At 43.5% G+C, this 14,947-nt stretch overlaps 1 pseudogene; it reads left to right on the top strand.

Moving 5' to 3' along the window:
• The first annotated feature begins 1,133 nt into the window (after positions 1-1,133).
• The window catches only part of LOC121397617, a 56,530-nt pseudogene continuing 42,716 nt past the window's right edge, over positions 1,134-14,947 (top strand).

Here is a 14,947-nt window from a genome sequence, read left to right as displayed (position 1 = left end):
CGGCATACTTAATTAAAAATTAGCCTATTTGCTGAATTCTCCCATTTCTCTAATTAAATGGCTTTATATTGCCCATCGGTAACAGTACCTATCCTTATAACAATAACCAAGAACTCTGAGGTTTATATGCTTTATGTATTTAGTTATCAAACTAACCCTCCTATTCACTAACAAATGAAGATTTACTGCAGAAAATGGAAAAAACGATTCTTTTTCAACATATGTTGTATTGCAACAAACTCTCAATACAATCGAGTTAATTAACAAGATCACCATTTGCATGTAATGAGCATTTACAATGGCATCTTACTTGTTTCCCTCTGCTGCCTGCTCGTCTGCTTTCATGATTTTTTTCACAGAGACCTCTCTTTGCTCCCCAGTGTTTTCCCCTTGTTCCCTACCTTTGTCATCTTCTCTCTTTCATCTCCTTCTTCCAATTTTGGACGTGTCAGGTCAGGTCCAAAAGCGCAGAGGAAATCACCTGTTCTTCGGCTGATCGTCTCACCTAACTGACAGAAAAACGGCAGTTATCTGGGTCATGTGACCATGGAGCATGTGACCAGGGCTATGTGTGTGTGATTCTCTACAGTTGAAATACTTGGATATTTCTAATCCAGGCTGCACACTGTTAATCAGCAGGTACATACCCCCCTTCCAAGCCACGGCTCACACTCCCGGCATCTCAGCAGAAAGTTCCCAGGAAGTCTCTTAGTAAATACATTTGAGCCCTGGGTCTAGAGTTGTGTTTCCCTCAGGCTTCCCCCCTTCCTGCAGCTCACACCATCTTGTCTGGGAGTCCCCTGGGGAAGTAGTGAGGCCACTGCCAGTGTCTGCATCTATTGCCGATACCCTACCAGACTAACTCAGCGCAACAAGTGCAATTAGTGAAATGATTGAGACCTACTTCCTGTCATTCGGCGCGATGGCTCGGGGACATTTCCACATGTTCCTCAGCTGCTCGTCTCGGCTACTGAAGATGGATGTAGGCAGCAGCCGCATCACGTTTTCCTCATAACTCCATCGCGTAAGAAATTCCAAAGCAGCAGCGTGACGTGCAGTTACTTACTAATCACTGCTTTACCATTACATTGGGAACGTGCTGAGATTACAGCCTGAGCTAATAACGGTCTCCCTTAGTTACACCTGTACCATAGAGTTTGACAGCGGGACAGGATTCTTTCATGTCACTAACAGTAGAGTCACACGTCACACGTACTCCAGCTTCTGATTGGACAGAGATAACGGGACTAGTACCCTAAATTCTCATTGGCTACCCGCAGTGAATCCAACAAGGGCTGAGTCTGGCTGCTGCACCAGGGCACAGGTTCCTGCCCCAGCGCTGCCATGAATTCCCCGGCACTGCAGGACTGTGTGCGGGAGGGGGATTCAATAGAACCACCGGGACATGCGGGTCAATTTTGTATTGCCTGGGCACCAACATACTCTCCTGCTTTTTAGCGGGAGCCGCTATGATACAAGTTAAGCTCCGCCCAGGGACACGCTCATTGGTGGGGCTGCGGCGTGCTAGTGTTTTGCTGGCCTAATATGGGAAGCTGTCTCTGTGTGTGGGAACTGTACAAGTGATGATTAGAACCTGTGACTTACACTAATTATGGTTCTCAGCGTATGAGGGAAAGAACTCCTTCTCTCTCCCCTCTGAAAGCAGCATCAGTAGTTTGATCAGTAGAAAAGCCGTGTTGTTGTTTCACAGTAGCTGCAGCTCCCCCTCCCCTTTCACTAACCATGTGGAAATAAAGGTGGACTGAACTTTCCTGCCACATATAAGTCTGTATGCGAGTAGTGAGACACGTGAGTATCAGATAAGCAGCAAAATCAAACTGGAGCAGCTACACTCACGCGTCTCACTACTCGCATACAGACTTATATGTGTCAGGAAAGTTCAGTCCACCTTTATTTCCACATGGTTAGTGAAAGGGGAGGGGGAGCTGCAGAAGGAGAGGAGCTACTGTGAAACAACAACGGAGCTTTTCTACTGATCAAACTACTGATGCTGCTTTCAGAGGGGGTGCTGGCTCCAGGGGCAGGGCTGCTTTAATAAGTAGGCCGCTGCCCAGGGCACACTTATTTTGAGGGCCCATGGCTGACTTGTCATTTTTTTGCCTTTATTTATTTATTAAATAAGTACTTGGTGCTGGCTCCCTCCCCTGGCCGATCCACTTACATTTCGCACCCCCCTCAACCCGGTGAAGTGGAAACGGCCAGAGGAGGAAAGCAAGCCCTGCCTGCGACTGCCTCAGTCTGCAGAGAGGGAGCCGGAAGAGGAGTAGAGTGGTGCGTCACACGCAGGTGCCTCGCTGGTCTGTAGCTGCTGCTCAAGTTCAGCAAATCCTCCTGATGTCGGCGCTTGTTGTACCCAGCTGTCACACTCGCACATCATGACGCTGCCCGGCCCCAGGCTCTCCAGGAATCCACCAGACACCTTCACTGAATCTAGGTGAGAGTGCGTCAATGTGTTCATCTGCTTGTCTCTTTTCCTGCTGTGGTTTCTGGCCTGGGGGTATCTATACATGGATTTGTCCCTTGCCATCCTGCTGTGGGTTCTGGGAGGTATATATATATGGAATTGCCCTATGCCATCCTTCTAGGGGGTATCTATACATGGAATAGCCCCTTGCCGTCCTGCCATGGGTTCTGGGCTGGTATTTTTACATGGATTTGCTCCATGCCATCCTGCTGTGGGTTCTGGGGGTATTTCTACATGGCATTGCCCCTTGCCATCATTTTGGGGGTATTAATACATGCAATTATCCCTTACCATCTTGCTGTGGGTTCTGGGGGGTATCTATACATGCATTTGCCCCTTGCCATCCTGCTGTGGGTTCTGGGAGGTATTTATGTATGGAATTGCCCCTTGCCATCCTTTTTGGGGGTATTAATACATGAAATTGCCATTTGCTGTGGGTTCTGGGGGCTATCTATAAATGGAATTGCCCCATGCCACCCTGCTGTGGGTTCTGGGGGTATTTGTACATGGCATTGCCCCATGCCATCCTTTTAGGGGTATTAATACATGCAATTGCCCCTTGCCATCCTGCTTTAGGGTTCTGGGGGTATCTATACATGGTATTGCCCCTTGCCATACTGCTGTGGGTTCTGGGGGGTATCTATACATGGAATTGCCCCTTGCCATACTGCTGTGGGTTCTTGGGGGGGGGGGGGTATTTTTACATGCATTTGCCCCTTGCCATTTTGCTGGGGGTATTTGTACATGTCATTGCCCCATGGCATTGCCATGGTTGGTATTAATACATGCAATTGCCCCTTGCCATCCTGCTGTGGGTTCTGGGGAGTATCTATACATGGATTTGCCACTTGCCATCCTGCTGTGGGTTCCTGGAGGAGGGTATTTTTACATGGATTTGCCCCTTGCCACCCTGCTGTGGGTTCTGGGGGTATTTGTACATGGCATTGCCCCATGCCATCCTTTTAGGGGTATTAATACATGCAATTGCCCCTTGCCATCCTGCTTTAGGGTTCTGGGGTATCTATACATGGTATTGCCCCTTGCCATACTGCTGTGGGTTCTTGGGGGGGTGTGGGTATCTATATATGCATTTGCCCCTTGCCATCTTGCTGTGGGTTCTGGGAGGTATTTTTACATGAATGTGCCCCTTGCCATCCTGCTATGGGTTCTGGGGGTATTTATACATGGTATTGCCCCTTGCCATCCTGCTGTGGGTTCTTGGGGGGGGTATCTATACATGCATTTGCCATCTTGCTGTGGGTTCTGGGGGGGTATTTTTAAATGGATTTGCCCCATGCCATCCTTCTGGGGGTAATTAATACATGCAATTGCCCCTTGCCATCCTGCTGTGGGTTCTGGGGGGTATCTATACATGGAATTGCCCCTTGCCATACTGCTGTGGGTTCTTCGGGGGGGGGTTATCTATACATGCATTTGCCCCTTGCCATCCTGCTATGGATTCTGGGGGTATTTATACATGGAATTGCCCCTTGCCATTGTGCTGCGTGTTCTGGGGGCTATCTATACATGGAATTGCTCCTTGCCATCCTGCTGTGGGTTCTGGGGTATTTATACATGGATTTGCCCCTTGCCATCCTGCTGTGGGTTCTGGGAGTATTTATACATGGCATTGCCCCTTGCCATCCTTCTGGGGGGTATTTATACATGAAATTGCACCTTGCCATCCTGCTGTGAATTCTATGGTTATTTATGCATGGAACTGCTACTGTGTTCGTCCTTCAGTTTTAACCCTTTAAGTGCCAGCAGAATTTCACATTTTGGTTACGCGAAATGCCAGCCGTTTTTGAAACATTTTGTGCTCTCTCACTTTAGGGGCATTTTCTGAGGGGAAACCTATAGTTTACCTAGGAAAACTATACATTGTTTTTTTCGGTAGAAACTGAGCTTTCTAAATCTGCCTGAGTTTTCATGTATTTCCACCTGTGCAAAAAATTTATAGTGCTAAATACCAAAAAAAAATGAAAAATTACCATTTTTCATCGTATATCAATTTATACCAGAAAAATATTTCATTTTACGGATGAAAATCCAACTGATTTGGAAAGCCTTATGTCTCTCGAACGTGCCAATACCAGATATGTATAGTTTTAGGGAGATTTAGGATTTCTGTACAGCAAAAACTCCCGGCAGTATATTACCGAATTTTGAAAGCACTAAGGCAGAAAACGGCATGCTTTAGATTCCAAGGCAAAAAATCCTGAAACCGTAGGTTTACCCCAGAAAACCATACATTTTTGAAAAGTACACATTCTGCCGATTACAAAATGGGTAACTATGTCTCTCTACTCCCAACTACCAAACATAAAAGCTTGTCTGAACATAGCGGTTTTTCAACAAAAAATTCAAAATTCTGAAAAATCATTTCAAAGGTTTTATTTTGCTGCTCCGCATATCACAAACTATATTAGGTACCAAGAAAAAGCACCTGAAATATGATTGCCAGGGGTCCACTGAACAATTTGATACCCATTATGCATAGGTTTACCAAAGTATCTGGCATTTAGAGACACCAATATGTAGTTAGCACATCCAAATTGTTCAGGACTTTACTTCAGCTACTGAGAAATCAACACATTGACTGCATTTTTTTGTGGGGTAAAAACACAGAAATATATGTTTACCCCCCAAACCCATATATTTTTGGAAAGTACACATTCTACTGAATCTAAAATGGGTACCCATGCCTTTCTGCTCCAAACTACTGAGTCGCAAGGCTTTCCCAAAGTTGTCGGTTTTGGTGAAATATCTGAAAATTGCCTCAAAGCTTCAACTTCCCAGCACCATATCACCCATGTGTCATTACGTACTAAGAAAAAGCACCCTAAATATGATTGCCAGGGTTCCTCTGAACATTTTGGTGGCCATTGTTCATAAGTATACCAAAGCATCTGGCATTTAGAGGCCCCAAAATGATGTTAGCGCATACAAACAGTCCCGTGGGTAACGTCAGCTAATGAAAAATCAACACATTGACTGCATTTTTGTGGGGTAAAAACACAGAAATATATGTTTACCCCCCAAAACCCATATATTTTTGGAAAGTACACATTCTACCGAATCTAAAATGGGTACCTATGCCTTTCTGCTCCAAACTACTGAGTCGCAAGGCTTTCCCAAAGTTGTCGGTTTTGGTGAAATATCTGAAAATTGCCTCAAAGCTTCAACTTCCCAGCACCATATCACCCATGTATCGTTACGCACCAAGAAAAAGCACCCTAAATATGATTGCCAGGGTTCCTCCAAACAGTTTGGTGGCCATTGTTCATAGGTTTACCAAAGTATCTGGCATTTAGAGGCCCCAAAATGAAGTTAGCGCATGCAAACAGTCCCGTGGGTAACTTCAGCTAATGAAAGATCAACAAATTGACTGCATTTTTGTGGGGTAAAAAACAGAAATATATGTTTACCCCCCAAACCCATACATTTTTGGAAAGTACACATTCTACAGAATCTAAAATGGGTACCCATGCCTTATTGCTCCAAACTACTGAGTCGCAAGGCTTTCCCAAAGTTGTCGGTTTTGGTGAAATATCTGGAAATTGCCTCAAAGCTTCAACTTTCCAGCATCGTATTGTCCATGTATCATTACCAGCATAAAGCATCCTAAATATAAACATATGGGTCTACTAAACAGTTTGATACCCAATGTGCATAGATATACCAAACTATGTGGCGCACAGAGACCCCCAAATGACAATATGTATAGACATTTTCACGGCTGACGCGCTGGCTGCTGCAATATAACCACCCGGTGTGTGTATTATGCGACATTAGCCCACCTAACAGTACAGAGACCCCAGAAAACCATATATTTTCAGAAAGTACACATTCTGACGAATCCAATATGGGTAAATAAGTGTTTCTACTGCAAACTGCCAAACTGCAAAGCAATGCTGAACATAACGTTTTTTATCAAATTTCGGAAAATCGTCCCAAAGCTTGAATTTTACCCCATTATATGCCCCACATTTCGTAACGTATCAGCATAAAACATCCTAAATATGAACGCCAGGGGTCTACTGAACACTTTGATGCCCAATATGCATAGATATACCAAACTATGTGGCGCACAGAGACCCCCAAATGACAATAGTGTATATACATTTTCACGGCTGACGCTCTGGCTGCTTCAATTTGAGCACCTGGAGTGTGTATTATGCGACATTAGACCCCCCTAACAGTACAGAGACCCCAGAAAACCATATATTTTCAGAAAGTACACATTCTGACGAATACAATATGGGTAAATAAATGTTTCTACTGTAAACTGCCAAACTGCAAAGCAATGCTGAACATAACGGTTTTTTTGAAATTTCTGAAAATCGTCACAAAGCTTGAATTTTACCCCATTATATGCCCCACATTTCGTAACATATCAGCATAAAACATCCTAAATATGAACGCCAGGGGTCTACTGAACACTTTGATGCCCAATATGCATAGATATACCAAACTATGTGGCGCACAGAGACCCCCAAATGGATATATAGTAAATAAAATTTACAAGGCAAAACAAAATAAGGCAGTAAAGAGTGAAATGCAAAAAAATCCAATAAAACCACAAAAATCGATGTTTTTTTTCCAGACTAGTGTTATCGGCCGTCAGAATCACAGTTTGAATATTTTAGCTGGGCCAAACAGGTTATACGGCTAGAAACAAGTGAACACAACATACGCAGAGCTGAAAATGCAATAAAATGGCTAAAAATTCAATAAAATGGCTAAAAATGCACCAAAATACCCAAAATTGCAATATAATCACCGAAATAACATAAAAAAGATATTGCACAGTACGGTTAGCGAATACGCTATTCGTAATGGCAATAAAACATTTTTTTCAGCCAAAAAAAGAAACGATGCGATAAGAAAAAAAAAAAAAGCCACAATGCCATGTATGTGCGTGTGTACAAATGGTAAATTACATGTTATGTGCGCGTGTGTGCGTGTGCACATGTGTGTAAGTGCAGTGAGTGTAAGTGACCCCCCCAATCCCCAAAAATGTATGTGTAAGTGTGTATTACTGTAATAAGTGTGTTTGTGTGTGTAATTGTTGCACTAACCTGAAAAAAATCGCTGGAGACTGTTGCAGGCGATCTGGAAGGGCCTCAGGAAGAGATCTGCGACGTCCTCTGTGTGCCTGTGCTGTGGGGGCGGAGATATCCAGCGCGGTGTAGGCTGCAGCAGCAGGACACGTAAGTTACACGTGCCTGCTGCTGTTTTTGGGCCCCTGGGCGATCGCGCCCCAGGGGCCACTCGATCCCCTGCTCTGCTCGTTGCCTAGGGGCAGGGGATCGATGCGGAACGGAGCGAGCGGCTCTAACAGCCGCTCCTCCGCTCCAGAACCCGGAAGTGCTGCAGAACGTAGAATCTACGTTCTGTGGCATTTCAAGTTACTTTTCCACAGAACGTAGATTCTACGTTCTGTGGCACTTAAAGGGTTAATTTATTTGACTTCTCTTTCTGACCTGGCTATCAAATGGGGGTCACGGAGTAGAATTTTTTTTTTGCCTACCAGTCTTGAACTGCAATGTTCACTCACATTTAGCTACCTACTGCCTGTTAGTATCCATAGTGAAACCTGCAAAGGGTTCTGCCAGGGAGTTTGTAGGAGGCTGTATAATAAGTTTGGACCACTACTTATTATGCACCTTCAGGTCTATAGATTTAAGTAGCATTGGTTTCTATTCAACTGGAGCCAGTATGCAAATCCCCATGTGCTGGTTTATTTAACGCCTGAATACATTTGGCACTGTATGGTGACTGTATACGGAGTATGGTGCAGTAAGATTTTCTTCATCCAAGAGCTGAATATGTACAAATGACCATGTGCTTTTGATATACATAATATTCTGTTGCATAACAATATTCATTGCAGAGCCAGTTGAACATATATTGTCATGTGTACATCACAGTTTTATGTGTTTTGTTACCTATGCAGCTAACTTGTTTGATGACCTGAAGTTCCCACACAATAAAGCAGACACCCTGTGCACTAGTTGGCTTTTGGTCTTTTTTGTAGCATTTGTTATAATCTGCTTGCTGACCATATTCTTCTTTTATCTTCGGTTTACAGACTTGATGCAAGAGAGTGGAGCTGAAGGAGCATGTAGAAGAGCTGGAGCATCGTTGTATTCAGCTGTCAGGAGAAACACACTATTGGTAAATTCTAGTGCTAATTGATGGTTGTATAGAAATAAAATTATTGCTAAGCCTGTAATGATGTTAGGTCCTACCTGATAGCGCTTCAGTAATTGATGGGCTCAACTAAAACTAACATTTGTGCATTCTGTAGGTGAATACATTGCACTTTATCAGAACCAGAGAGCCATACTGAAGCAGCGTCACAAGGAAATGGAGGAGTACATTAGCTGACTGGCTCAGGACAAAGAGGAGATGAAGGTGGGTGTTACGCTAGCAGTGTCTGAGAAGATACATGTGAGAGTCCATTTTCCTCAGGACAAATAGTTGAATAATGCAATCTTTCTGATTTGTAGGCTAATCTGCTGGAATTGCAAGTTTTGGTCATGTGACTGGTAACTGAGCACAATGAATGGTACAGGAGGTCCATGGAAGCAACCCAGGGTCCCCAGACAGGGTCAGAAGAGTTCCCAGCAGAAAACCCTATGGAACTTGAAGGAAAAGAGAATGGAGGTAAGCCAGGGGCAACAGAGGTTTCTGTTTAGCCAGGGGACAACAGAGAGTGAGCTCTAGTACTGTAGAGGGATATTGCTTCTATCTCGCTTATCCTAACTCCTATTCCTACATTATTTATCTAATCACATTTTGCCTCATTGTAGCTCTGGAGGAAGTCTGCTTAGAAGAGGATGGGAGACGGGAAGTACAGTCATTGCCTCATTTGGCAGCTCCTCAGGAACGACTAAACCCCTGGATCAGAAGACCCAACCACTAAACAAATTATGCATGAGATACAGAATCCCCAGGAATGGCCTGGTGCCATGCTGCAGAATCCACGCATCCCCTTTTTCTACCGTGCTGACTAAAATGACGAGGTCCGAATTATGGTGATTTGAGGGAGAAGTTGACCGATGCATCCCTCCTTTTCCCATGCCAACGCCTGCTTGTGCTGGGATTCATTTTCTCCAAGGACACATTAGAAACCATTGCTTTGGGATGGGGGAGTGCTGGAGATTGGCAATTAATGGAATGGATGTGGAGAACTGTTGCCTTTCTGTACTGAATTTTGGGTCCCATAGTGAATAGTTGGTGAAATGTGGAGTATTTTCTTCCACCCAAGGGAACCCCTGTATTGCACAGGCCAATGGGTTATACCATTCAGTGCAGATTTGTTTCCACACTCTAGTTTAAAGCTGCTATTTTCACCTGCTACCCTTGGGGGAGGGGGCTCAACCCCATCCACTTGAATAGTCAGTCTTATTTCTGGATTTTCACATATCTGAAGCACTACTGTTTGATATGATGTTGACCACAAGAAGAATGGTGGTTTAGAAATGAGGTGGAGGGTTATACTGTTAGGGGAAGGCTGTTCAGGCAGAACAAAAGAGATATGACCATGTTGATTGTTCTCTGTTCATTCTCAGATAATAAGTAATCCTTTGGGGAAAAATGTGTTATTCTAGAACTTTGGGTAAAGGCAGGTGATTGACGTTGCTTGTAAGTATGCAGTCCAAGGAATCTCTTCTCTTGCATGGCGTTGATCTCATACACATGGAAGAGTTTTTGTTTTTTTAACAGCTGCAAAAGTTAAGGATTAAGGATTTTTTAGCTCAAAATGGTCAATGAAAGATATAAGTTAAAGTGCAGATAGAAGTTGTATCCAACCTCAAGTCTTTCTAGGGAATTCCTGAATGAAACTGATATATCTACGGTCGACTGAACCCAGTACATTGTCAGACACATTGTGCAGCCTGAACTGGTATTCATTACAATCAGTCTGGCTTCATACAAGGCATATGGAGGTTGTTTTAAATAAGGAGTAGCAGAAGACTTAGACCTAAGCAGTGGATAAAAATGATATACTGACGAGCATTACATGAGCAGAAGCATATTTATTTTATATTTGAAAGTAGTACACATTGAGGTTTTGAGGGAATTTGCACCTTGCCATTCTCTCTGCTTAAAGGGCCATATACCATATGACCGTGTACAATGTCTCAGAGTGTCCTGGTTAATTTTTCACTTTAACTGTTTTAGATTTCATGATGTTGGCAGTTTTTTAATTCATGCATATATCTTGAATGTGTAACTTTTTGTGCCTCCTGTTGTTTGACCCATGCAAAACTGCAAAAGCTTAAAGGATCAGTAACATCAATTTTTTAAAACAATAAAAAATTGGTTAGTATAGAACGAAAAAAAAACACAAAGACACATATTAAACTTTTAAATCGCTAAGTATTTAGTATTCAAAAATAACTTACCCAAACTGCGATTGAGCTCCTCTTCAGAAAAGGCGACACGGCCACAATCCATCATGCGGCGCTCGATTTCTCCTCCCTAGCTATCTCCTATAAGGAAAGCAGGGAGGAGAAATCGAGCACCGCACAATGGATCACCGGATTGCCTTTTCTGAAGAGGAGCGAGCGCAAGTGGAGTTTCGGTTAGTTATTTCTTAATAAAGTTAACGATTTAAAAGTTTGTCCTTGTTTTTTCCGTTCTATACTAACAAAATTCTAAAAATTGTTCGACCATTCGATAGTCTAAGTACTGTCTCTTTAAAAAAAAATGGTGTTTTAGTCTAGGTCTCTGTATGTACAGTATAAATAACAATACAGGAAGTGCATATATCCTTATAGAACATTGAAGTCTGCACAGGACTCTTCAGTTTTATTGCAAATATGATGTACAGGTCCTCCCCATGCCACGACAAGCACTTCTGCTCAAAATGTGTTATGCCCATGTAACAGTCAGTTGCGCTCCTGCAGGGTATAGTAAACACCCAGATGTTATTCAGCTGGCATGAATGGTTTTGAGCTGTGCAGGTATATTTATCAAAGAGTGAAGTTAGAGATCACCACAGTCCACTAGTGTGAAATACCGCCTCTCTCCATTCATTTCTATGGGATTTTTAAAGGCGTATTTATGAAATGGTAAATTTTCAATTTCACCCTTTGATAAATACACCTTTAAAAACCCCATAGAAATGAATGGAGAGAGGCGGTATTTTCCTCTAGCAGACCGTGTTGATCTCTAACTTCACTCTTTGATAAATATACCCATAGACTAACCAGTGACCAAGTAGTGTACAATATAAAGAGTAGAACTTCTGTGTGTACTCAGGAGCAGAGAACAAACAGCTTATTGTATATACAGGCCATTCCTTATCTATTATTCACATTTATAGATAATAGTGGGTACATAGATTCCCAAGGTAACTTTTACATCAAACTTTGTTTTAAATAGTAAATTTGGCTCTGACTATTCATTATTCAAGAACACGGTTCAGCTTCGTCAGCAAATAGAAAAGCTGTTCCCCGCCCCTAGAATGGCTGGATCTCCCAGTTCAAGTTTTGGGTTTCAGTGGAACATATGGGATCTAAGAAGAAGAAGACTCCCACAAAGCAGAACTTCTATAACCAAATGGTTAAAATACATAGTGTTTATTGATGGTAACACACCCACAAAATCACATCTCCCCTTGAACAAATTACTTATTTTTCCAGTTGGTGAAAATGAAAATTTAATATAAGCTTCAGCATACTGAAATAAGAAATTTTCTAAATACAGTTAATTTAAAATTCTGTACCGTTTCTGAAATAATCAAGTTTATCATCACTATTCCTCTCTCAGCATCTCATTCTGTCTTCATTCAGGCATTGGGTGTCAGATGAATGATCCAATATACCTTATGGGGGGGGGCTCCTTTTTCCTAGAAGATGTATTAGAGCTCCCTCTATTAAAACTACCGGAAATCCTGTCTCTCTACTTGAAGAATTTGTGTAAAAGGCAGTTATTTTGTTTGTACTCTAATCAGTTATTTGAGTGAGCGCTAATACATCTGCTAGGAATGGGAGCCCCCTATAAGATATATTGGAATTGGATCATTCATCCGACACCCAACTGCTGCATGAAGACAGAATGAAGTGAAAGAGATGCTGAGAGAGGAATATTTAAAACTTGATTATTTCAGAAACGATGCAGAATTTTTAATTGACTGTATTTAGTAAGTTTCTTACTTCAGTATAAGGAAGCTTATATTAATTTTTTATTTTTGCAATAGTTCCCCTTCAATATGTTCAACGGTCTCCAGTAGTTCACCTTTAAATTAACTTTTAGTACAACATAGACACTGAGACAAGTTGCCATTAGTCTTTTTTTTTTTGTTTTTTTCAACAGCTCTCCAATTGGAATTTTAGGGACCAGTTTATCCTAACAACCAGGAGAGACTCGACTGGATGAGATAGGGAAAAGCGGGGGAGCTGAGATGAGAAGAGAGAATAGGGGGGGAAAAAAGTACATGAGTAACTTGTTGAAGCGGCGTCGCATTAGAGGTGATCGTTTTTTGTTGCCGGGGTTGGTGCGCGCCTCGTGGGTGTTAAAGGGACGCAGTAAAGAGGTGAAGTAGAGAGAAGATGCGAAATTTAAAAACTACAAAAGGATGGAGAGACCAGATGGGGTAAGGAAAGTTGTCAGAATGAAGGGAGTCAGTCGCTGGAGAAAGTACTAAAACTTGGACTGGAGGTGAATGGCATACTCTGATTGGAAGAACAGGTACGTGATAATTATTTTTCGACGCGGGTGGTATCGTGTGAGTAGCTCGGTTTGAGTATTTCTGACACAGCAGCAGGGAAGCCATCGTGGGAGAGGAGACAGCGGTCTGTGGTGGGCGTTCATAGTTTCAGCAATCAAAACAGGAATAGAGGAAGGAGTACTGTATATGGGCTTCGGGTGAGCAGGGATGGGCATGGGTGTAATGTTCACTTTCACCCAAGCTCTTAGAATGAGCCTATGGAATGATATATGTGGAGACAAAGGAGCCCGTTGGCTGCTGCGCAGAGCCGGTTAGGGTGGCAGAATGGAGCTTGGACTGTGTTTATAGGTAGGATGCTGCTGAAATGCATGAAAGCGAGATGTGTTTGCTTGTTCAATGTTGTTTGTCCGATCAGGCACCATAGAAGAGAAGAGGGTTCGCGGATGATACCACATATCAAAGCACAGCAGCAACTCTGGTGTGTAATTATAGGATTAAGCCAACCATTCCCTTTATAACTGTCATAAACACTAGCCTGTGGTTGATATTATATGATCATCTTATTTAAAACTCCAGGGGAGAGGACGTACTGGGACATCCCAGCGGCCTCCCGCGAGCCCACCGATACTGTTGTAAGTTTAAGTCGTGCTCTGGGTGCCCTCTCTCCGTAGTAGTTTAAGTCACTTTGATGATCTCTAGGCGTCAGAAGAAGAAAGATGATTGTTTAAAGAAGTAGATGGAATTAAAGTATTGTATAATATTAGTGATGATGACCCTTGTTGTAAGATGGGAGGGTGGGACAACAGAGGGACCACCAAGGCGGAGCAGGCCGAGTGTCGACCGGCTGGCGCGGAGTTGGACGGACGACCAATATAAGGGATGGCAGGAGCAGATTAAGCGGCCGAGCGTTGGAGTTGGGGGCAGTGTATGGGGCCCAGTTCCAACAAGTGAGTAGCCCGGGGCCGAGTTGATATCTAGCAAAGGTTCAGGCAGGGATGTCAATCGGACCAGGTTATAAAAATGTTGGTGGCCTTAATGCGGAGTTGGATGCTCTGGCGATGTAGGCGCACTTTAGACTTGTGCCCCACCAGATTATGCTAGTCATGATGCGAGGTAAATGAGAGTTCATAACGGTTAATAGGCTAAAGGTTGTTGCCGGTATAGAAGATATTGAAAGATTAATAGGCGGGGCTTCTGGAATCTCGAGGTTGATGTGACTGATGGACCTGAAATTACTATCAATATCTTCTCATGACCTGCTCTCTATTGCCGAATTGCTTTGGTTAAAAGGATGGAGAAGACAGAGGAAATTGAGTTTTGACGAGTGCGTGCCATGAGGAGAGCAGCCAAGTGGATTTGGAAAGCGAGAAGAGGAAGGAGGATTCCCCGCCCCGCATAGAGCTTCACAGGTCACAATCTTAAGGGGGAAGAAAATGTAGCGAATGTAGGAGGTGTGTGAAGGGGTGAGGGATTTACGCAGTGTAGGAACCAGAGGTGGGCTACGTAAGTCAAAAAGGGCTGGCAGATCAGCGCGTTTGGTTTTGCACCACTGTGCAAAGAGGTGCGCAGAAAAATAGAGTTGTCGTGTAAGAACCGCGGCTGCGAGCGCCTTGGCACGAGCCGAGGGTCGGGAGCTGGACAACTCAGTGGGCTGGGGTCGACCCAGACGTTGGTGGTCCCCACGTGGGTACCTTGTGCACTGCGCCGGCTGTGAGAGCTCCCGCCGCAGAGAGACAAAAGGCACCCACGCCCGCATTCTAAATTTAACAAAGGGT

Source organism: Xenopus laevis, chromosome 8S (assembly GCF_017654675.1).
Source record: "Xenopus laevis strain J_2021 chromosome 8S, Xenopus_laevis_v10.1, whole genome shotgun sequence".
Taxonomy (NCBI): Eukaryota; Metazoa; Chordata; class Amphibia; order Anura; family Pipidae; genus Xenopus; species Xenopus laevis.
This window is presented reverse-complemented; position numbering and strand designations above follow the sequence as displayed.